This window comes from Hyaena hyaena, unplaced genomic scaffold, assembly GCF_003009895.1.
Source record: "Hyaena hyaena isolate Hyena2069 unplaced genomic scaffold, ASM300989v1 scaffold_1802, whole genome shotgun sequence".
Classification (NCBI taxonomy): domain Eukaryota; kingdom Metazoa; phylum Chordata; class Mammalia; order Carnivora; family Hyaenidae; genus Hyaena; species Hyaena hyaena.
The window spans coordinates 119,440-141,991 of record NW_024082435.1 but is presented as its reverse complement, the minus strand read 5'-3'; the positions used below and the strand labels follow the sequence as shown (position 1 = coordinate 141,991).

Here is a 22,552-nt window from a genome sequence, read left to right as displayed (position 1 = left end):
ATGTAATGGAGACAGTGTCTAAGAAGCCAGGTCCTGGGGTAGGTCTCAGTCACATTGGAGGGGAATTGTCCAAGGAGAGCAAAGTATCAGTTTTGGAAGACTTTTAAATAAAAACCTCAGTGCAGGGTGTGGGTTCTGTCTAAAGGCAAACAGGAGGGGACTCAGGAAGACAGTCTTTTTAAAGTTCTTTCTAAATCTAATATTTTGTGTATAATCGCCAAACAGAATCAACAGAAACAACACTCTAGGCCTCTCCTCTCCTGCTTTGGACATTGTTTCCACATTGATTTTTCTGTGCATAAGAGAAGGTTTTCTCTGGGGAGATCCTGTTTGGGCTTTGTTTAGGTGACTTTGGGGATGCCTATAGGCTCTGGGTAAGTGAGTTTCCTCTCCTAGGGTGTTTTTGTTTCCCTTGGGTGACAAAGCAGTATCCTAGACACATAGACAATAATCAGACGTATTTATAGCCACTGTGGAACCTGTAAAACAGCTTGGGGCTTTATAGAATGAACTCAGAGACAGTCATTGAAGCCCATGGACATTCTTAGAATATACCACACTCAATGTTGCTACCTGCTCACCCTTGTTCACTAATGCTGCCTCAGACTATCTCCATGGGAGTTTTTACTTCATGCCTTTGAGCACCAATGCTACCTACCAACTCAACTTTGAGGATTGTGAGAAGGCTGCCTTCCCATGGATACTGCCATATTTATACATTATTTTTGTCTACTTCATTTTCCCCTTACAGTATCTACTTACTGGTTTTTTTTTTAATTTTTATATAAAATGTATTCATTCAAAAGATAGTTATCCCAGACTCTGGACTAGAGACTGCAGAGTAGTAGCTGAGTCAAACAGTTTGAGTTCAACAATTGTTTTTGTTTCTAAATATTTCATTTTTAAAAACTAGGTAAACAATAAGATCTTTTATTACACTTTAATATTTGTCTAATGTACTTCTGTAACAATTTCTTTCCTCCCTGTTGAAAGTAAGAAGATTTATGGAAAGTGAGAGTTATTACCCTGCCTCTAGTTAAGAAATAAGTATACTGTTTGTCAGCCTATACCTCCCTTCAAAATAAATGGATACATTTTACATTTGAGGGAAGAAATGCACCATTCTGTTCCAGTAATGAAATGAGTTATAGCTTGAAGTAGAAGTTGGATATTTCCTATTTTTCACTTTTATAATTGAATATTGAATACCTTTTGTAAAGCAGTAAGCGGGTCAGAGCCTGGAATGCTAGGTCACAAACAAATGTGACACAGTTCTTATAAGCTCCATGTTTTAATAGCTGAAAGGCATTGCTACCTTTTACTTTTTGAAAGAGTGAACTGGAAACAGTAGCTGCCAGATAAAGAGAGGATAATGGCATGAAACAGAGATCCCTGCTTACCTCTCTGTTTCTTTTGATTAAAACTTGTCTTAGATATCATACACTAAACACATTTGGGACATCTCTGTCAGAGGGGTAGAGGTCAACATTGGGAGTGTCCCTTCCTTGGCAGGTGAACTGATAAATGTTTTCTAGTCTTAAATAAGTTTAAATTGTTCTGAATCTAACCCTTAATTTTAGTTTTATAATGGGAGACAAAAGTGATTTTTCCGATGGATTTTTTTTGCTTAGTTACAACATCATAGAAACTTATTTCAAATATCTACTAAATATGTCTTCAACTCATGATCCCAGGTCAGAAACTTTGATGGCCTAAAAAATCTTACTGAAGACAGTCTTTTAGTGTTGCCCAGTTGATGGTCCATTATTTTAAAAAAGTTTACATCTCTTATTTGATGAATACCTTGATTTGGAGGGAAAGATATTAAAAGGTTGCCATGAAGAACTCTGGCGAGAAACATGTACACTAATAGAAAGATATTTCCATGTAAGCTATTCTGTGTACTATGTTCACATTCTAGGGCCACATGTCTCTCTTAAGAGTTTGTCAGGTTCCTTATAGGTGGCATCTGAGCAAAGTTTACTAATTTTACCATTTTCCTGTGGGCTATGCTAATCTGTATTAACGACTGTATAATTCACGACTACACTAAATTATATTGCAGTCTTTATTATGCCACCATATTAATGCAGCTATAAGTTTTGCTACTGTGAAATACAAAATGTTTCCCAGAATTTAAAATTTTAATTTCATTGCAGACTTTATTATTTTAAGTTAGTGAATAAGAAATTAGTGTTTGCATACTTTAGTGTGACCAAGACATTTCTGTAATAATATTTTGAATTAAGGTTTGACCTCTACTTTCAGGAACAAGCATAATGGCCTTTGTGATCTAATTGCTTTTTAAAAAATTAATAAACTTTTTTGAGCAAATTTAGGTTTATAGCAAATTTGAGTGGACTGCAGGGTTCCTATCTACTCCCTGCCCCCATGCTTGCACAACCTTGCCTACTGTCAGCGTACCCCATCAGAGCAGGTCCATTTGTTACTGTGATGGGCTTACACTGGTACATCACTACCAACCAAATTCCATATTTTACATTAGAGTTCTGTCTTGGTGTTTCACTGCCCTAAAAATTTTCAGTCCTCTGCCTATTTATCCCTCCTCCCTAACCCTTGGCAATCAGTGATCTTTTTTACTGTCTCCATAGCTTTGCCTTTTCCAGAATGTCACATGGTTGGAAACAGACAGTATATAATCTTCTCAGATTGGCTGATTTCACTTAGTAATATGGATTTAAGTTTCCTCCCTGTGTTTTCATGGCTTCATAGTTCTTTTCTTTTTAGCACCAAATAATAATATCCCATTGTCTGGATGTACTGGTCTGTTCATTATCTATTTATTTTTAGTTCTAATTGCTATAGTACATTTTGTTGATGTGCATGTTCTCAAGAAAAATGCATAGATCTGTCCATATGACACAACAACTAAAATGTAGCACCTTCCAAACTGGCATGAATTTCACCTATGTGGTATCAGGCTTGTTTCACCTTTGAGGAGAAGATTCCTGGAAAATATTACGTAATTTCACAATTGGAATCTAAGCACAGAAAGTTCTGAAGGCAGGGAGGATATGATCCCCAAATTTAGTGACTTTGTAGTATTTTCTCTTGCTGAGCACTGATTTAAATACACATTGATAAAAAGTGCTAATTACACTATTACTGATTCAGGATAGAAAACCACCTTCTGTTACTAGTTTATATGACTTTACATTTATCACTGCTGCCAAGAGAAAAGAAGCTTTGGGACTGCACCCTGTCATAGTCAATAGTGCAAATGAGTAAAAGTGGAATATAAGATCTGGATCATACAGGGACTCTGAATTCTGAGTAGAAGGATGACCCATGATAATGCATAGGCTGAATGAGTACGTAGTGGATATTGGAGTGATAACACTGATAATCACACTGGTGACTGGGGAGACCTGATTAATGATCAATATCTGGGAAACATTTTGACATTTTCACATGCACTGACTGCCCTTTGCTTTGTAGCTGCAGCGACCTGCGGAACCCAGGCATTGTTGTGGAGATGAAGGTGTGGTTGTGGAAACAGTATTGGATTAGATTAAAATTAATGAGACCTATGTTCTTTACCAAGTCTTCCCCTAATGAGCTCTCAAATCAATGTCAAGTCACAAGTTCTCTAAGCCTTCAATTTTGCATCTGGCAGATGGGAATAGTAATACACATTTTACTTATTTTCACCAGGTTATTATAAGAATAAGATTCATTCACTTCTTTATTAAAATCACAAACACTCAGAGTCCCCACCATGTACCAGGGCCATAGGCATGACAAGGTAATAGATAGAAACCCACTTTGCAGAACTGAGAGTTTTTGAAGGCTGTGAGATATTTTGTTATTTTTATTTTAAGGCTAAATCAGTTCTTTGTGTCAATATATCAAAGTAATTGACACTTCTAGATCTCTGCCAATCATTGAACTATATTCATAGAATGTTAGTTATTTGACTAAAAGTTACAGTTGGGATGGTCTTTAGCCCTTCTGCTTCTGAGAAGATAGAAATAAAGTATTAGGCTCTAATTCTTTTGTTCAGACACTCTGACCCCAGAACAAATTGCAAATCCATCTTCTCAGCAGGCTTGCCAATCTTTAAGCTGAACATAGACCATTTTCCTTTAGAGCAATTTAATGTTGAGTACCGAGAAAGTATTAAGTTATGCATTTTTAAAAAAAATGGAATTTGAATACAGTATTTGGAAAGATGTTTCCCCCAGCAAAAAAGGTCCTTCCATCTACATTATTATATTTCTTTTGGAGAATCAGACTTCTCCAGCTTTCCCTCCCCAAATGACTTTCCTCACCCACACAACCATTCTTTTCCTAAATACCATTTATCATCTCCCAGAAAAAAGTAAAGATTAAAAAAAAAAAAAACATGTTCAAGGTACATCCAAGATTTCATAGCAATATTTGGTGTTCACAGTGCAAGATAAATCTGACTCTCTAGTTTTTTGGTCTTCATATGCCATCCGAAACAGTTGTTCATATTCACACATTTATGTTTTACCATATGCATACTGTGTGCAACTCTGTTGTTTTAAAATATTTTATTGGTTTTCCTTTATATCTTAAGTTTTGATGGGTGTCCTTGAAGAACTTGCATGCCAAAAAAAGCAAATGTGAATGATTCATTCATTTTGAATATATGAAACTATTTTGAGGAGATTTTACCCTTACATGGAGCACACTGTTCTCAGCCGAGAATGTACTTTGTATTTCTGTTCAGTTCACAGCTGGATGCTGGAGATGTATTAATATGTTAGCCTGTACCTTTTCCATCCCATGTTTACTTTCATGAGTTATTTATATGTACTAGACTGTCCTGAGTTTTTGGTGCTTGTGAATGGTGGTCAATAGTTTTATGGATTTCACTTACGGGGACAATTTAGAGTAACATGACTTAAAATCTGGCCTTCCTTTAAAACATATTTAGTCACAAGAAGGCTTTCATGGGCAAATTCATTGTTACCGACCAGACTTGTTAGTTATAGGTAGGAGCTTCCCCAAACCTGTCCCAATACTTCATGGGCATTTCTAGATCTGGCTGCTGTTATATTTTGACCTCCAAAGTTTCCCAGCAATCAATCCCTTTGTGGCTCAGAATTTCAAGAGAAGAAACAAAAGTTACTTTCTCCTCCAAAGGGTTGAACTCTCATTTTAGAAACTTTGGAAATCTTCAGAACATTCCATGTAGGTGTCCCTGTGTTCCTCACAGTATGACTTACTGACTTACGGTGTCTTCTATTTAAGAAGCATGAATGTATCTCCAGCTGTTACCAAAACAAACAGCTATAGAATGTAATGACCCACCCCATTTCTAAAATTACTTCTATTGATAAATAATTAGTGTATAGGAAGAGGTTTGGAATTTTTTTTAATTGTTAAGCTTAAAAACTAGAATACCTTTCTACCTTTTGTAATGTCCCAGATTTCATAACACTGGTTTTAATGTATTATTGCTGCACTGTTATGTCTGTGTTTTAACTGGGCAAGCTAGTGAAATATTTAATGTCTATACTCTTGTGATACAAACACTCTTGAAAACATGTTAGAAAATATAAAATTGTTTACCTGAGATAGAGAATAGGTTTGTGATTAGAAGAATTATACTGTTTTTCTTGTACAAGTAATGCTTAAGGTGGAAGTTCTGTCTTACAGTGATGTTGGAAGTTTATTTTATGCAGCCTAAAAACTCTTTCTGTATTAGATATTTAAATGCATGAGGATAAATTCAAATTGCTTTTTGTTTAAACCAGAAACATAAAAGAGGTATTAGGCCCAGTTTGTACAAAATGTCTGCTGCAACTGAACTCATGATAGTTCAAAACCGAAAATCATTCTAATTTTGTAAAACTGCTGCTACTGGTTTTATCAATAAAGTTTAAGCAGATGGCTTATATGTATACGTGTGAAATTTTTTTATGCTAAAAAAAGATACATTTTTGCAGCATCAACATGCAAATTTTATGGGCCTGAATGATATTGCTTAATTTAGTATATAGAGAAACCATTAACTCCAACACCATGCCAACTGCAAATATATATATATTTAATATATATGCAAACTGCAAATATGTATATATATTTAATGATAAATGTTATATTTATGACCCCTATAATTTATTTTGGTTTTAGGATGCTCTAGGCTTTTATGTTAAACACATATATGAACCAACATATTTCTACTCAAATGACAAAGTGTTGAATATTGGGTAACTAAGGAGCTATATATACATAAAGATCACCTGAGATAATTAAATTGCACCTGAAGAGGATTCTGAGAAGGAAAAATGTAAGTATTCCTGTACAAAAGGATAGGTAATTTATCAGAGATGCTTTTGTCTGGAGTCCTGGCTTCTCTGTGTATAGCCAGTTTGAATGGGTTTATAAGGGTCCAGTGCAGCAAGCTAGAAATACCAGAGTAGGGCTATTATGGTCAGACCTTCATAGCTGTAGAAACATTGTTGACATCCCCCAAACAAACAACCATTCTCTAGATGTTTCAGAGAAATTCTATTTTTACCATTTTTGCATATTGTATTAGTTGCAGTAATTAACGCTACTTGTTAAAATAAACAACACTAGATGTCAGTGAGTCAGCATAAGATAAGTTTATTTCTCACTAACATGTTTTTGCCCATGCAGCTTTCTTTCTTAGCAGCATTTTAGGGACTGAGAGCTATCCCAGAGTCCTTTGGGCCTCTGAAGGCCTATATGGCCAATCAAATGGAAGAGAAAGGAAAAGCACAAGAATCAAATGTATATTTAGGGAACCAGGCTTAAAGAGTGCTCATCACCTCTGTCTAAACTCCTTTGGTCAGAACCAGTCACATGGCTCCACCTATATTTAAGAAGGCTAGGAATTGTTCATTTGTACATACAGAAAAATGAATCCATTAGGGTTCTTCTACATGGTATCTAGCACACACAGTTTTCCTTTTTAAAAAATAATTTTATTTCAAATGTTGTAGGAGTGGTGATTATTTGAGGAAAACCTGCTAACTGTAAGCCCATTTAATTTTTTATTAAAAATTTTTTTTAATAGTTTATTCACTTTTGAGACAGAGAGAGACAGAGTCTGGGCGGGGGTGGGGCAGAGAGTGAGGGAGACACAGAGTCCGAAATGCAGGCTCCAGGCTCTGAGCGCCAGCACAGAACCTGACATGGGGCTCGAACCCACGAACCTCGAAATCATGACCTGAGCCGAAGTCCGACGCTTAACCGACTGAGCCACCCACGCGCCCCTGTTAGCTCATTTATTACCTAAGTTCTTCCTAACCCACAGTGGCACTAGAACGTTACCAACTGATTAAGGATTTTAGTTGCCTACACGAGTCATCTTAGAACATTTCTACACTGTTCAGGTATGGTTGTGCAAATAAAGATCACTTGAATTCACATTCTCAGAGCTACAGGGCAGAGTTTGAGCTGACAGTCTGAGTATGGTGGATCATTTCTACATGTGTATGTGCACTACATACATATGTAACCTGTTAAAAACACCAAAGTAAATAATATAAAACTGTGAACAAAAACAGAATATTGCAGAAGGAATAGAGTTTTAAAGTAAATCATCTGCAGTACTAAAAACTTGACAAACAATTGCTATTTCTAACATTCCTTCAATAGAGATTTGCCATCTCTATATGTTAAAATAATTGAGACAGTTATTGAGGACTATGGTTCTTAAAGTCTTTTGTAGTAATTAAAAAATTTTTGAGTAACATTTTATTGACAAATCAAAACACGTTATATGTCTTATAAACTACATAGGGTCTTGGCAATTTCCCTAGGGTTTCTCTAGGGAGATTCAGAAACATGGCTCAAGAGGAAGCTTGGGTGACAGTTCGGAGCACTGATGAATTTTAATGTGCATTCTACTATATAATAAAACATCTCATTCTTTTTAGCAAATAGATAAGGAGTAGGAGACAGGATTAGCATTACATCTGTGGTCATCTCAAGGAGGGACAAGATTCAAGAGTTGTCTTGAGGTGAGAAGATTACAATTTAGATTAATTTTTTTAATGTTTATTTTTAAGAGAGACAGTGTGAGCAGGGAAGAGGCAGAGAGAGTGGGAGACACAGAATCCGAAGCAGGCTCCAGGCTCTAAGCTGTCAGCACAGAGCCCGATGCGGGCTGGAACCCACGAATTGCAAGATCATGACCTGAGCCAAAGTCGATCGCCCAACTGACTGAGCCACCCAGGTGCCCCAATTTAGATTAATTATAAGGTGGACTGTATGGTATTTAAATATTTAATTTTAAAATCCAGAATCTCTAATCTCTTGCCAGGAGGATCAAAGAATTTGTAAACCTATATGTGTAAACATAAGTAGCCCAGTAAAGATTAAACTCATACCTGTGCTTTATTTCTGGCTTTGCCATCAAGCAATTTTGTGATCTTGGGATTTCCATGACATTTCTATCACGTTTCCAACATCCGTTATCATCTTTCTTGAGGTGGTCCCAGATGAGGAGGGGATTTGACAATTATATGGAGAGTTATATTGACAACAGAGAACAAGGTTTCCTGGTCTCTTCTGATCAACTAGAATAGAAGTGTTGGCCATATTGGTCAAGTTAGCTAACTGCTCCCCAAAGAGCTAATTTTTTTGCTCCATAGAGATACAGCACGTGGTGATGAAGGGTGCTTCTTACATGAGGTAAAGGTAGAGTACTTTAAGGAAAGATGAAATGGATTAGTTCAGAGGATCCTACTTACTTGGGAGAACACAGAGAGAACAGAATTAGGAAAATATATAAAGAATTTTAAGGTTATTTCCCAATGCCCGTAAAATCCAGGTAGAGACCTTTATAAGATGCTATAAGAAGAAAAAGAAGTTGCTGTAATCAACATAATGTCTCATTAAGGGGAGAAAACAATGTTCTATATAACAGGCTTTCCCCCTCTTCTTAAAGGACAGCAACTAGCGGCTGCCCTCATGGTTTGTGTGAGTTCACCAGCTGATAACTACATAGCTAAGGTAAAACCAGACACCTTGAGCTAGTCAGGGTGGCTCCACCCATTCACATGTGCTCGTGCTTACCTCTGATGGACTGTGCACTGTGTGCTTGGTACTGGAAACACAGGGTTAACAAGGTGGCACTGGCCGGAAACCCAGTGTGATGACTCCCCTGAAATGGGGCCAGTAAGGTGATTTGGGAATGTAATTGGGAGGCTAACCTAGCCAGTGGAAGGCTGTGAGGGAAAGCCACAATGAGGTAGTGGTATTTAAGCTGTGACATAAAAGCTGAGTAGGAGTAAGCCAGATAAGAGGGAGACATGTTGAGGAAGAAGAAACAGCATGTACAAAATACTTGAGACAAGTGAGAGCCTTCCTCATTCAAGGAAACAGGACAGCTAGTGTGACTGGACCTTGAGGTATAACTGACAAAATCCTAAGGTATTTAAAGGGTGCCTGTGATGATTTGATCTACATTGCTATGGGATTCCTATGGTCAGGTTCATTATTAGCACAAGGTGACTGGCTTTTCAAACCCTAGGGCTAACGAATTGTTAACTCCAAGTTTGGTCATAGGTGTTCAGTTGGTCCTGTGCCTGAGGAAGCAGGGCCAGTGAGATTTGTAGGACCACTTCGTGTAGCCCCTTCAGCCTTGCAAAATGGCCACCATTGCAGGAGTCAACAGAACACTGCACAGCAGCCCTGTCCTGGCTCTGAACACAGCAACTTTTCTTTTTAATTGATTCCCAGTGGTGCTCTCTTCCTTCCAGGCCCTGGCCTGACCCTACAGGGAACCAGGGAAGTGGTGTATATCCTTCTTCAATGAGATTCCCTCTCTGAGGGATTCCCCTTCTGCCTTGGTCAAACTTTCTAATACGTTTGTCATTTTCCCTTCATTAATTTGGCTCACTGGCTGCCTGAATTTGTCCACTTTGACCTTCTCATCATTCTTCTCCCACCAATGAATAACAACTCCATTTAACAACAACAGCAACAACAAAAAGCAATGATTTAAAAAAAAAAAAAAAGCATACCTGGAGTGTGATATCAAAGACAATACAATCAATCCTTTTAGGTGAACTTATACTGAAGTGTAAAGGACTGAAACATGCATACCTTCTTCAGTCTCCTTTGTGAAAAGTATCTTTACTTTTGTATATTTTTAAAGAAGCTTACATATTAGCCTGAGGGTTTAATTAGCCATTGGATCAAAATGAAGACTTTCTTTCTAACTCCATAAAGGGAGTATCTAAGACTTCAGGGTCATTTTTTCTGAAATCTTTGGCACCATACCAGTAAGCAGTCATAGCCAGTGCTAAAAGGAACAAGAGTCTGGTCTGATTTTCATGGATTAAATTCAAAATCTATAACTGTTCAAACCTGAAAGTTACAAACTGGAACACGCAGGGGAGAAGAACCCCAGAAGGCAGAAGTTCCTATAGTTTCCATCCCACACGCCTCACCCAGGCCATACACACCCTCCTCCATCTCTCCCATTGCCATGGTCCTGCCCCAAGGTGCAGAGCATTCCTGTGGGTCTCGGTGTTTAAAATGCACCAACTTCTGCTGCTTCCTCAGCCACCAAAAGTACCATCCCACTCCCATTCCCAAACCTGATCACCCCAGGGGACACCCAGCTACGGCCTGCTCCGAGTGACCTGCCTGGGGAAGAGCGGCCCCCCATCACCTGCCCGGGCCCACGGGAGCAGGGCCCGAAGACCCGCGCGCAGAGCTGCGGCTCTCACCACCCGCAGCTCCCCACCTCTCCAGGACCCAACAGTAGCAAGGAAAGGACACCCCCCCACCCCACCCCCCGTTCGGGGCTCTTTGTTCGCTGCGCTTCCTCGTTCCTGTTCTCAAACCTAGCTCCCAGCAGCCCCCGCCAGCGCATCCGACCTACAGGAAAGTTGCTCCTGAGCTGTGGAGGGGCGTCATCGCCTCCTAGCAACGCTCCTAGCAACCGGGTAACATCTGCTCCCTCTGGTCCAATGCGAGCGCAGAACAGCTGCGCGCCCGCCTTGCGTTCCGAACCCGGAGCGAGAGGCGAGAGGCGCTTCAGAGACTGGAGGGACCGACCTGCAGGAGCCAGGGCTGCCCGCCGAGCTGCAGTTGCCGCTGCTGCCGCTGTCGCTGTCGCGCTGCCGTCGCCGCCGTTGCTGTCTGCGCCCGAGTGAAGAGTGACAGCGCCTCTAAAGCGGGAGGGAGCACCGAACCCCGCGCCTCTACGAAACAGGTGCATGCGCCCATCTCCTGGTCGGCGGACCCAGCTCACAAGGTACGTCCGGACTCAGCCAGCAATGTGCCTTTCTCTGAGGCTCAGGAAAGACCCGTTTCACTGAGGGTGAGGATAGGGACTGTTCTGGGATCCTACTCCACTCCCAGTCATTGAAAAGCGGCCAGATGGTGGTCTCAAATAACCTGGCTTCATATTTTAAAAATCATGGAATTGGTTCTTGAGGAGTCCCCATGTCAGTCGATACTAGGTTTGTGTTCGGAAGTTTTCAGCCCTCCTTGTTTTTCCTTTGACTTCGCTGCCCGTGTGTGGCGAGGAGAGCTGGGAGCAGTAAGCACCCATAGAAAGCCTGCGGTTACGGCTAAAATGACATCGTGCAGTGTGGATTAATTGTATCAACACGTATGGAGAGCAACAATCTTTTTAGGTCCTGCTCTGGAAAGGGTCCATTTGGCCGGAGCAGCCGTTCACTGTTACTCAATCTCCTGAAAAGTAACCATAGTAACTCACCTCTCTTTTGATGGGATCCTCCTCATTGGCTGCCTATCTTCCTTTGGAAAGCTCATCTCTCTAAATATAGAAGATGATGAGATCTGTAAGCATACATCCATGTAGAAAAGGTGCAGTTAAACATGGCCCTTTAAAGAAAAACTATCTTCAACGAAAGAGTACCATTTGGCTATTTCAAATGTGAGAAATAGTATGTAGTACAGAGAATGACTGAGTTAGTTTTGAGTTAACTGATGGATTGTAACTTCAGAGAGAATATATCTTGAAATTATACAAAACCCGGCATTCAAAAACAAATTAAGTATATCTGACCTTGATTTTTTAAAAAAATCAACCCTCCAATAACACCCCCCAAGTAATCTCCCAGTAAATAATTGGTGAAATCAGTTATTCACTTTTTTCCAAATTTCTTAAGATAGTTAAGGCTCCCTATGTTTAAAATTAAATCTGGAGAACACTAAAGTAATGGTGTGTGCTTGAAGGTTAATCTATTTAATCTATCTGGTCCAGAACAGCTCCACCTTGAACATCTTTCGTAGTATCCTCCTACTGTATGCGTTCTCCTGACTTGATAACCAGTTAAAGTCAGTGCAGTCCTGACTCTTCCGATGTTATTTTGCATCTGTCTCTGTGTTTCAAAATCTCAGGTAGCCATTCATGAGCCTGAGGCTGTGAGAAATGCTCGCTGTGCAAAGGGGAACTCTCACCAGATTTTCTGAAGCTGTCCTAGAAATACACTTTTCAGATTGATTCAGCTTTACCAGGTAATCACCAGCTTAAAAGAAATTACTGTTTAGATATGTATCAAGAGAAATAAATGCTAATATAGCATTACCATAACTTACAAGATCAATATAGGGGGTTGTTTATATAGATGGTTGCTGGGTAGAAGTCAATAGAGGTTTTCTGTAGAGAGGACATTTGTGGGCTGGCAGATTTTCCTCTCTAAGACCCATGTGAATAGGGTGGGCCAAATTAGGTAGCCTGCCGTGGGGAGCGTGTCAAGCAGAAGCCCTATGAGCAAACTGGTGCATGTATGAATGAAGGAAATGAAGAGAAGTCTCCAAGTCACAAAAAGAGATCTTGGTGATTTTTTAAAAATTTAATTTGCATTAAGGTCATGATAATAGAAACTTATGAGTGTTAAGCATCTGAAACCAAATTTTCAAGTCAGAATACAATCATTTAATGAATGCTCAGCTCTCCAGTGCTGTGTTTAACTTTCACATGGACTGAGCTATCCATGTGCCGATCCTGTAGGTAACCAGCCTAGCAAATTGCAATCAAATTCATGAAAATATAGCATGCTGTGTTTCTTCCCTCACTTTGCCTCTCTTTGTAAAAGTAAATGACTGAGCAGTTTTATTTAGAAATCTATTTGAAAATTTATTCTGGTCTAATTGTATAGTTTATATGATTATCATAAGACATTAAAGGTACTGGTGTCCATAGTCACTTATTGAAATATCTTTAGTTTAATAATTGTAAACATTTTAGATGACCACTAACACTGTCATTTGCCTTTAGCACCACCACCCCTTTTTCCTTTCTCCATTATAAGTACTATATTTTATGGTAAGAAACAAATCCAAGGAGACCTGTAAGATTTACTCTCATCTGCCATGAGATGTATGTAGAATTCTAGCCATGCTATCAATCTGAGGCAAGTTTGAATAAGCCACAAGTATTGGTTCATGCATATGCATTAGTCTCGTGCATTAGTAATTTATACACATCCTCTCTCTTATGTAATATGCATAGGAGTTTAAAATCATTTGATGCCCTTTAATTTACATGAAAAGCTCTACACTTTCATTGAGACCACTGTTGCAATCAAGAAGGTCAAGTGAAAAGGGTTCTTAAATTTTAATTTTGATTTTATCCTGAATGTATAATGTGCAGAATATATACGGTACACTTTTGATGAACATATCTGTTTAAAGTAATTCATCAGGAATTTTTATCATGGTAATTAGCTTTAAATAAATAAAACTAAATCAAATGGTATCATTATAATATAAGCGTTTAATTCTAGAGATATTGTTAGATCCTAAGGAAGAGTGTAAAAAAAAATTCCACCACTTTGTAGTTCAGGATCTAGTCACTCTTGTCGATGGGAATGGCAGCTCTACTCGTACGTATGATGAGTTATAAAAAGAGGATGGCATTCAGACTATAAGGCTTAGATCAAGCTGAGATCAAGCAGGTTAAAACTGAAACCACATTCTAATTTCAGTTTTTCCTCATATATTCTATTTGGAAGTGTGTATGTGTCTATGAACATTCCATGTTTAATTTTATGCCATGTTGCTTTCCTGGGATTTATAAGATGCTTTGAAACATGGAGAAATGTTGAAAGGTTTGATCAAGATGCCAAAGCCCTGGGCTCTTCACTGAGGACTCATGCCAGCTGGCGTTAGCTGTCAAAACACCAACACCCTTACAATAGCTCTAAAGCTGAGGCATAACCAGCTGGATTGCTCTATTTGTCAAAGCAACATGCTTCAGAAACCTAGAGAAAGGTGAAATAAAATAATGATTTCAAAAGCAGAGGGGTAAACTGACCATACATATTCACCACTAAAACTGATGAAGAAGTAAGTGCAACTTCCATTTTGGGGGGAGCAGCTCCTTGTCAGTTCCCCCTCCCCCCAACCTAAGAAGTTGTCTGTTTAGCTAGTGTCAATACATTATTTTAATGTTTCCCCTTTTTAGGCTAACACAAGTATTCTTTTTAATTTTTCTGGATCATATTTATGTTAACAGGCTAATAACAGAGCCATCTAGTTTACTGCAGTATTTCTCAGTGGGGGTCGTAAGGGGGTATTAATAAAAAGTACTAAGGGCTTGAGAGTGTTTATATTCAGTATTATGATATAGCTTTATGGTTAGAATTTTTTAAAAAGATTTTTTTCATCTTGTACTGTGTGGCAAAAAGTCTTCTTGGCAGGTAGAGATACAAGACTCTTTCAAATATCAGTGATGCTTAGAAGGGGAGGAGGGGCAGGTTTGAAGCTGGGAAATCCCTCTCTTGTGGTGTATCAGAGTATGTATTCTTTTTAAAATGATCATTAAAAGGGAGCATTGACTATAAACGTCAAGAAATGTTGGGGATGTTGCAAAGAGAATCAGAGCTCAAGAGCCTCGAGTGTCAGTTCTGTCTGCATGTGCTACTTGCATTACTGTTCCATGGCTCATCTCTCCATACCTGATGTGGGGGATAAAACCAGCTGTTAACTTAAGTAGAGTGCTGGTGTTGAACACAATGCAATTTAATGAAGGACCAAAAGTCTTTAGAGGAGAGGGAACCTGTGAACGAGGGACATTTTACCACTAGAGCAACTCTGGATGGTGACACAAATCAGGCAATACTAGTGAAGGCAGAGAATCACTCAACTCTGGGGCAAATTCTTAATGAGAAAAGCTAATGATTAGTCCATCTTATCTTTTTCTACAACCCTTCTGGGGTACCTGGCTAAATCTTGTAGGCGAGATATTCAAACCTGAAGATGGTAGCAAAGTGGAAGACAACGAAGGTGATATAGATTAAGTATATTTTCAGAAGATCTCTGCAGTCCACATATGAGGGATTGAAAAGCCATCCTCTTTGAGCAACAGACCTGGGTATCTAAGGAAGTTATAACTCTCCCAACATATCTCATCAGTAAGGTATCTCTTGGAATCTATATCTAGCAATGTGAGTGCTCTGCCAGTTTTCTTCCTGATTCATTCCCACTCTCCAAGGTGAAAGGTGTAGTGCAAGGGAGCATCACCCTTTAAAACAAAGAATGGGGGTGCCTGGGTGACTCAGTCAGTTACGTATCTGACTTTGCTTCAGGTCATGATCTCGCGGTTCATGGGTTTGAGCCCCGTGTTGGGCTCTGTGTTGACAGCTCAGAGCCTGGAGCCTGCTTCAGATTCTGTGTCTCCCTGTCTTTCTGCCCCTCCCTGCTTGCTCTCTGTCTCTTTATTTAAAAAATAAATAAACATTAAAAAATTAAAATAAAGAATGCACTTCTGAGGAGTGGTAAAGCACAAAACTTATTACCCATGAAACATACTGCACTTGGTGTCTGTCATTAATAGGACCAGATTATGGCAGAAGTTAAGCTTTGGTGCAGCAACTAAGGTAACTTCATGATTACATGGCTGGTCATATCCCATTTAATAAGGTTCTCGTTGACTCAGAGGCCATTAACTGTAGAACAAGATAGGCTGTGGAAGAGTGGTATTTTATTTATTATTCCATGTGTACACTTGGGGCTATCCCAAGGGACATGGAAACCAGTCCCAGACAGTGCTTCTGGTCTTGGGAAACTTCTCTGTCTTGTCATTATCCCTGGAAGTTCCTAAGAAACTTTGCCAGGAGCTACAACTTGTTGTTAATTCTAAGCTGCCAGCAAAGTCAATCTTGTGCTTGGAGTGGATGATAAATCTGTAGAAACAGATTGTTCCATTGATTTGGAGCTAAAAACTGCCACTGAGTTCTGCTCTATAGAATATATTACCTAGAAGTGTGCCAGGCAAGGGGTTATAAGGGATAAAACTGATGGGAAATTGGTATCACAAAACTCAAGGTCTAAAAAAGAAGCAGTATTGCAGCCTTGAACGTTGCTTCCATCCACCTTCTTGAGTGCACTTGTGAATGTTTTGCGCTGCTATGCTTAACACAAGAGAGGACAAATGTCCTGCTATAACACAGTACTGCTTAATAGAACACATATTTATGATTTCAAAAATGAGATCACTACTCTCACTCTAAAATTTATTGAGTAGAAAATGTGTGGAAATGTGGCAAGCACCGGCTGAGTAAGTGCTTTTAAAATATCATCTCCCTTAATTCACATACAACTCAGTGAGTTTGATATTGTTCCTCCAATTAATTGATGAGGAAACTCAGGCTCTTTGAGCTTAAATACTTTGCCTGAAGCAACTAAGCACATAAATTGTGGAGTTGGGATTTGAACTAGTGTTCTTTCACAGCACTAGAAAATCGTGTCAAAGTATTTTAAGCCATGTGGCAAGACTGAAGAATGCAGCTAACAGTGACAGATGATATAGCTCTTTCTAAACAAAAGTGGTTGTCATCTTTAAGGAAGGATGTGTTTTAGCTTTGCGACTACAATGCATTATGTAGTTAGGTAGGGACGTGTACTTCCTAAGGCTCACGCCAGGCTAATGCCATGTAAAGGGAAATCAGTGAGGGACTGGAAGTCCGGGCCCATGGTTTGTCCTGATGGGAGGCAAGACCCCACCTTATTCTTCCAATTGATCAGACTGTTCTTTCGTCTGTGGCTACAAAGGCACATGTAATAGGAGGATCTCAGCTCAGTTTTTGCAGTTTATTGATCAAGGTGTTGTAGGGAAGAGAATGGAAACTTTGTTAAAATGAAGATATGTGGAAGCCATCACTTCTTCACCATCTCTCAGGTTTTGCAGGCTCAGACAAAGAATGGATCGCCATGATGGGCCTTGTTCTTTTATTATTGTCTGTTCTCTCAAAGTGTTGGTAAATTAATTTGCTAATGATCTTTCCTTAATGTACTGCCCCTGGGCCATGTACCTAACAAAATCACTCATGTAATAATAGGATTTCAGATGTCTGGAGGCAGGCGCAGAGCAATAGGAGGAGCGCAGGAGCAATCGTTTGTAATTACATTTGAAACATTTATTTTTTTTTATTTTTATTTTTTTTAATGTTTTATTTATTTCTAGGAGAGAGAGAGAGAGACAGCGTGAGCAGGGGAGGGTCAGAGAGAGAGGGAGTCACAGCCTGAAACAGGCTCCAGGCTCTGAGCTGGCAGTCAGCACAGAGCCCGACGCGGGGCTCGAACCCACGAACCGCGAGATCATGACCTAAGCGAAAGTCGGACGCTTAACCGACTAAGCCACCCAGGCGCCCCGAAACATTTATTTTTAAAATGTGTATAAATTGTGCTGCTGGAACCCTAATGATGGGGGCAGTCATTCTGTTCCCTAACTTCTAATGTGTTGCTTCTTGAAGTTTTGCACTGTGAAATACATTGAGCCTGACATAGGTATTTTATGTGTGAGTATTCAAGCCAGCATTAACCATTTTACCTTTGGAGATAAATTTAGACGCAGCCTAATTCAGCTTTATAATTTATATGCTATTCTCAGAACTCAGGACAGTGAAAATGAACACATAAAATCATTTCACTTTTTCCCTTTCTATCTCAACTCTCTGGGTTGAGTTTGGCTTTTTAGTTATGGGAGAATGATATAAACAGGTTTATACATGTTTTCTGGATCATAACAGGCATATTTCTTTGGATATCTAGAGTAACTTAAATTCTCCAAATGACTATCTGGATGTTTCAGAAACAATGTCCATTTCTTTCATCCCAAATGTATGATCAGTGGCAAGAAATTCAGAAACATTTTCTTGGAGTCATCATAGCACCCATACCATATATGTTTTTTTTACTTGATCATTTGAAATATTCTTTTGTAGTCTTTTAACTCTCAAATTACAGTCTAGTATCTCTGGAAGGAAGGGCAGTAGAAAAAAGTCTTAGAGTCAGAGCTAGGAGGCCAGCTGGGATTTGTGTCTGTGGGACAGGTCTGTGCCTATTGGCACTGATAAGAGTTTGTTTGCCTTTGATTAAGTGCTTACTATCTGCTTGGCACAGTGTCAGTCCCTTTCCATGAATTATTTCAACAATCCTATGAGCCAGTGATATTTTATCCCCACTTTACAAATGAGACTTGTGACATGTTTATGTGATTTTCTCAAGGCCACACAACTAAGAAACAGCAGACCTGGAATTCAAACCCACTTCAACCTGACTTCAAAATCCAAACTCATACCCACATAACCGATTGTACTGATTGTACTGATTGTAAATCACAGAACCATTCTGAGCCACAGTTTCCTCATCTGTAAACTTTGGAGGCCGAATCAGGTAGTCAATAAATAAGTTTCCAGCTCCAAAATTTTTGAGTTTCAATCCAGCCAAGAAAACAGATGTAGGAACTTATGTTTGCTATATATTTTAGCCTCAAAGTGGCTAAAAGCATCCTCCAAAAACATTTATGCCAAAAACATTGCAAATAGCTAAACAGCCTGCAAGGAAGTAATTGTCAAACCAATACCAGCTGTGAAAGCTTTTCAGCATTTCAACAACCCTTGGGGGTGTTTTTTAAGAGCAATAAACTAAGTGGCTAAGTGTGTTGTCCATGGAGCTGAGATACAAATCTGGACCCCTGAGAATTTACTGTGTTTTCAGGGTCTAATACGTTCTGTATCTGAGGCTTACTTCTCCAGTATAGCCAAACTGGATCTCAGTGAACCTTGGAGACATTTAGTATAATTTTCTGGTCTTGGTCTAGTAATTAAAAATATCTTCCCCTGAGTATCACTTGGTTTAGTTGACATTTGGTTTTCCAAAGCTGCCACCTTCCCTGCCTTGTATCATTCATTCAAATGTTTTCATTTGGTCTTAAATGCTATAGACATTGCATTCCTTTGGAAAATAAAATGAGCAGATGTTTAAAAGGCAAAATATACATAGATGAAAATGTTTGCTAAGATAAAGTCATTCTTCTTTCCAAGTCTTTCATCAATCCTTTCCTACTGTATAATCCTTTGGGCCTTACTTTTTTTTTTTTAAAGTGACTTCTCCAGCTATAATGCTAATAACAGTCATCGATACTTCAGAATGTGAACCCAGAATTTATGTTGAAAAGTGACCTCATTCTTCCTTCAGTATTTAGTTAAAAGGCAGTCTGGCTTTGTTCATGATGCTACAGCATCGAAGCCAATGTAGCCAATGTTGCGATAGCAACACCACCAACAACAAAAATCAATCAAGCTGATTGCTTGACATCCGGATGATAAGGCAATCAGTTGATGGGCTGAATGTTCTGTTTTTCTACTAGCTGTTGTGCAACTACCATGCCTGTCCAATGCTCTCAAAATGTGGTCCCCACACCTGCAGGCTCAGGGTCACCTGGAAACTTGTTAGAAATGTAAATGATCTCCTGGTGCAGAGCTCCTGAATTAGAAATTGTGGGTGTGCGACCCAGCAATTTGTTTTGAAGAGCCCTTCAGATGATTCTGATGCTCTCCAACACTTGAGAACCACTGTGACATCAACTAGTTAAACAGTTAAAAAAGATTTCAGTCACAATAACTAATTGTCATCACAGAATAACCCAAAGCTTCACCTAATTATTTGATGAAATGCTTTAAAAATACATGTAAAAAAACACAGTCTACTAAAAACCAACAAACAAAAACCCCCAAACCAAAAAAACAGCGGCTGAGAAAACTGGATTCAGCAATGCTTTCTTTGTTTTCAGTACATACGTTTTGTTCTTCTTTCTCCCCAACCTTTTGAAATCTGTGAATACTCCATTTAAATTGAGTATTCTACTTCTTGAATTCAGAGACCCCATACAGACAGTGGCAACTGTTGTTGTTGCTTCAGTTGGGAATGATCATTGCACATTTCTCTCTTTTTAGGTCAGACGCACCAGTGCTTTAAAATTCCTACTGCCCTTACAGATCATGTCAATTCTAATTGAAGACCCTCTTGGGTTTACAGTCTACACTGGTATCAGTGAAAATTTGGAATGCGTTAGATGTCATTTTTGTAGCTTTACCTAATGGTTTAGAAAAACCACCCAGTTACCCAAAGTTGCAGGAAGTGTTATACAGATGTTGCTGAATTGGAAGAAAAGCTAGAAGAAGCAGGTTCTTGAATAACATATTTTTAATATTTAAGATTTTAAAAAGTTAAGGTGTTAGAATAAAAAGATAAAAAGTCTTAATGGTAAATTTATTTAATCAACACATTATTACTCATTTGTGAATCAAATGGTTTCAATACCTAGAAGTATTTGAAGGTGTGAATTAAAAAATAAAATAGATGACGTATAAATATGAACATTTATTTTGGTTCAGTCCTCTGAGGTTGAAAGAGTATGTACTAACCAGGACTCAATTTGTATTCTAAATTCATTCAGTGCTACTTGTCCTTTGCTTTTAGTGTTGAACTTGCCTGTTTTCTGTGATATGAGCACCACCTACAGTATATAGTAAGAACTCCCTTCAAACCAAATGCTTTCTGCAAATCTTTCAGAACACTATGTCTTTCCTTTAAAAAGGCAGAATCCTCAAAAGCAATAGTATTTCTTTAAATGTTTATTTATTTTTGAGAGAGAGAGAGAGAGAGCACTAGCTAGAGCAGGGCCGGGGAAGAGAGAGAGGGAGACACAGAATCTGAAGCAGGCTCCAGCAGCACAGAGCCTGACATAGGGCTCGAACCCACCAACCATGAACAGCACTTGAAAGGAGAGAACAAAGTTTTCATGTTCAGATATTATTCCAAGCTCAAGTTTGATAGAATGCTACACCTCTCATTTCCATATGATTAACCTCTGTGTTATGAGGATGGTCATACCATGACCATATCATACGGTTTGTCTATGGACACACATGATTATTTCTTTAAAGTGTAATTGGGTTACCAACCATTTTACACTAATTGGATTAACCTAGATTAATCTAGCAACATTATATTCCCTTTGTAAACTAGCGAGTTTAAGTAAATGATGAAAAATTACTTCCCTCTTTCCATTGATTTTGTGAATAAACTTTAAATTTGGGCCTATTTTGACATTACATGGCATGAAATTAAATAGAAGATTGGTAAGTATTCATTTTTGAAGAGCAACGTAAGGCAATACATATAACTCTCCAACCTGGAACATCTATTTTGGGTCTGAGTAGTGGCAACTACCTACAAACAGGCCTTTTGGTAACAAAAGAATTGCTACTGACGACTTTATCATATTGCTTAGTAAATGAAGATAGAATTTTCTTTTCCAGGGTCAACCAACAGTTTCTTCTTATAAACAGAACTTATAAAATGCTCTTTGCCACAATAAATCTGACTTTTCTCCCATTGTCTTATTTTGTTTAGCTTATCCAACAAAGGTATTAACATATACATTAACAACGTCGAAAGTAGCCTACTTTAAGAGAAAATATGCAGAAGAAGAAGATTTACATCAAGATTACCATGGGTATTTTCCAAAAGTAAGGGTTTACTTATCATTATTTTTTCCTTTTTATAAGTCTTGTCAAGAGCAAAAAGCTCTAGTTTTCTTTTTTCTAAAAATAGATAATAGTGTATTTGCTTTCCAGCACCTGATATTGCCTGAGGACAGGACTTGCATTCTCAAACTTTCTCTGGAGAAGCTCAGGTTTCTTGAAGACCCAGAAACCTACTTAAGAAGGTCTGTGTTAATTAACAATTTGCTGAGGAAGATACATCTAGAGACGGAGAAAGAGAGCTATGAATACTTTAAAGAAGCTCCCTGTTATAAGACTGCTTATTCTGATACAAGAAAACGGCTGAAGTTCATGGTACAGGAATGCTGTTCTCAGTCTCTTTATTATGAAGAGCTGCATTCATATCATATTGTGCCTTATGCTTCGGAGAATGCCATTTATGGAATGGGCTACACTAGCAGCCACTTGGAGCAAAATTCTCAGTTGCTTATTTATAAAATGAATTAAAGTAAATGTTAAGTTCATTGATACTTTGTTTCTAAATGCCTGAACTGTTTTAGTGAAGATATTAAAATAAGGCACTAATTACCAGTGCACTTGAGATCAAAGATGACATGCATGCAGAACTGAGTGGAAAGAACCCTGGTTATTACTCAGCAGTCCTTGGTATCATCCAAATTGAAACTATGTCCACATATTATAAAGCAGCAAATAAGTGCTTTAAAGGCAAAGTTCTTTATGTTTTTTTAAAAGATAAGATGATGTGTACAAACAGACCTATGTCAAGTTCTTATATGGATTTAAACTTT

General features: G+C 38.6%; 1 long non-coding RNA gene across 1 annotated transcript; it reads left to right on the top strand.

The window, feature by feature from the left end:
- Window positions 1-10,998: 10,998 nt before the first annotated feature.
- On the top strand, window positions 10,999-22,271 carry LOC120226686. The gene is made up of 4 exons (XR_005527084.1): window positions 10,999-11,233; window positions 12,349-12,465; window positions 21,652-21,767; window positions 21,876-22,271. It is a non-coding gene; the product is annotated as an uncharacterized LOC120226686 (long non-coding RNA).
- The last annotated feature ends 281 nt before the right edge of the window (window positions 22,272-22,552 follow it).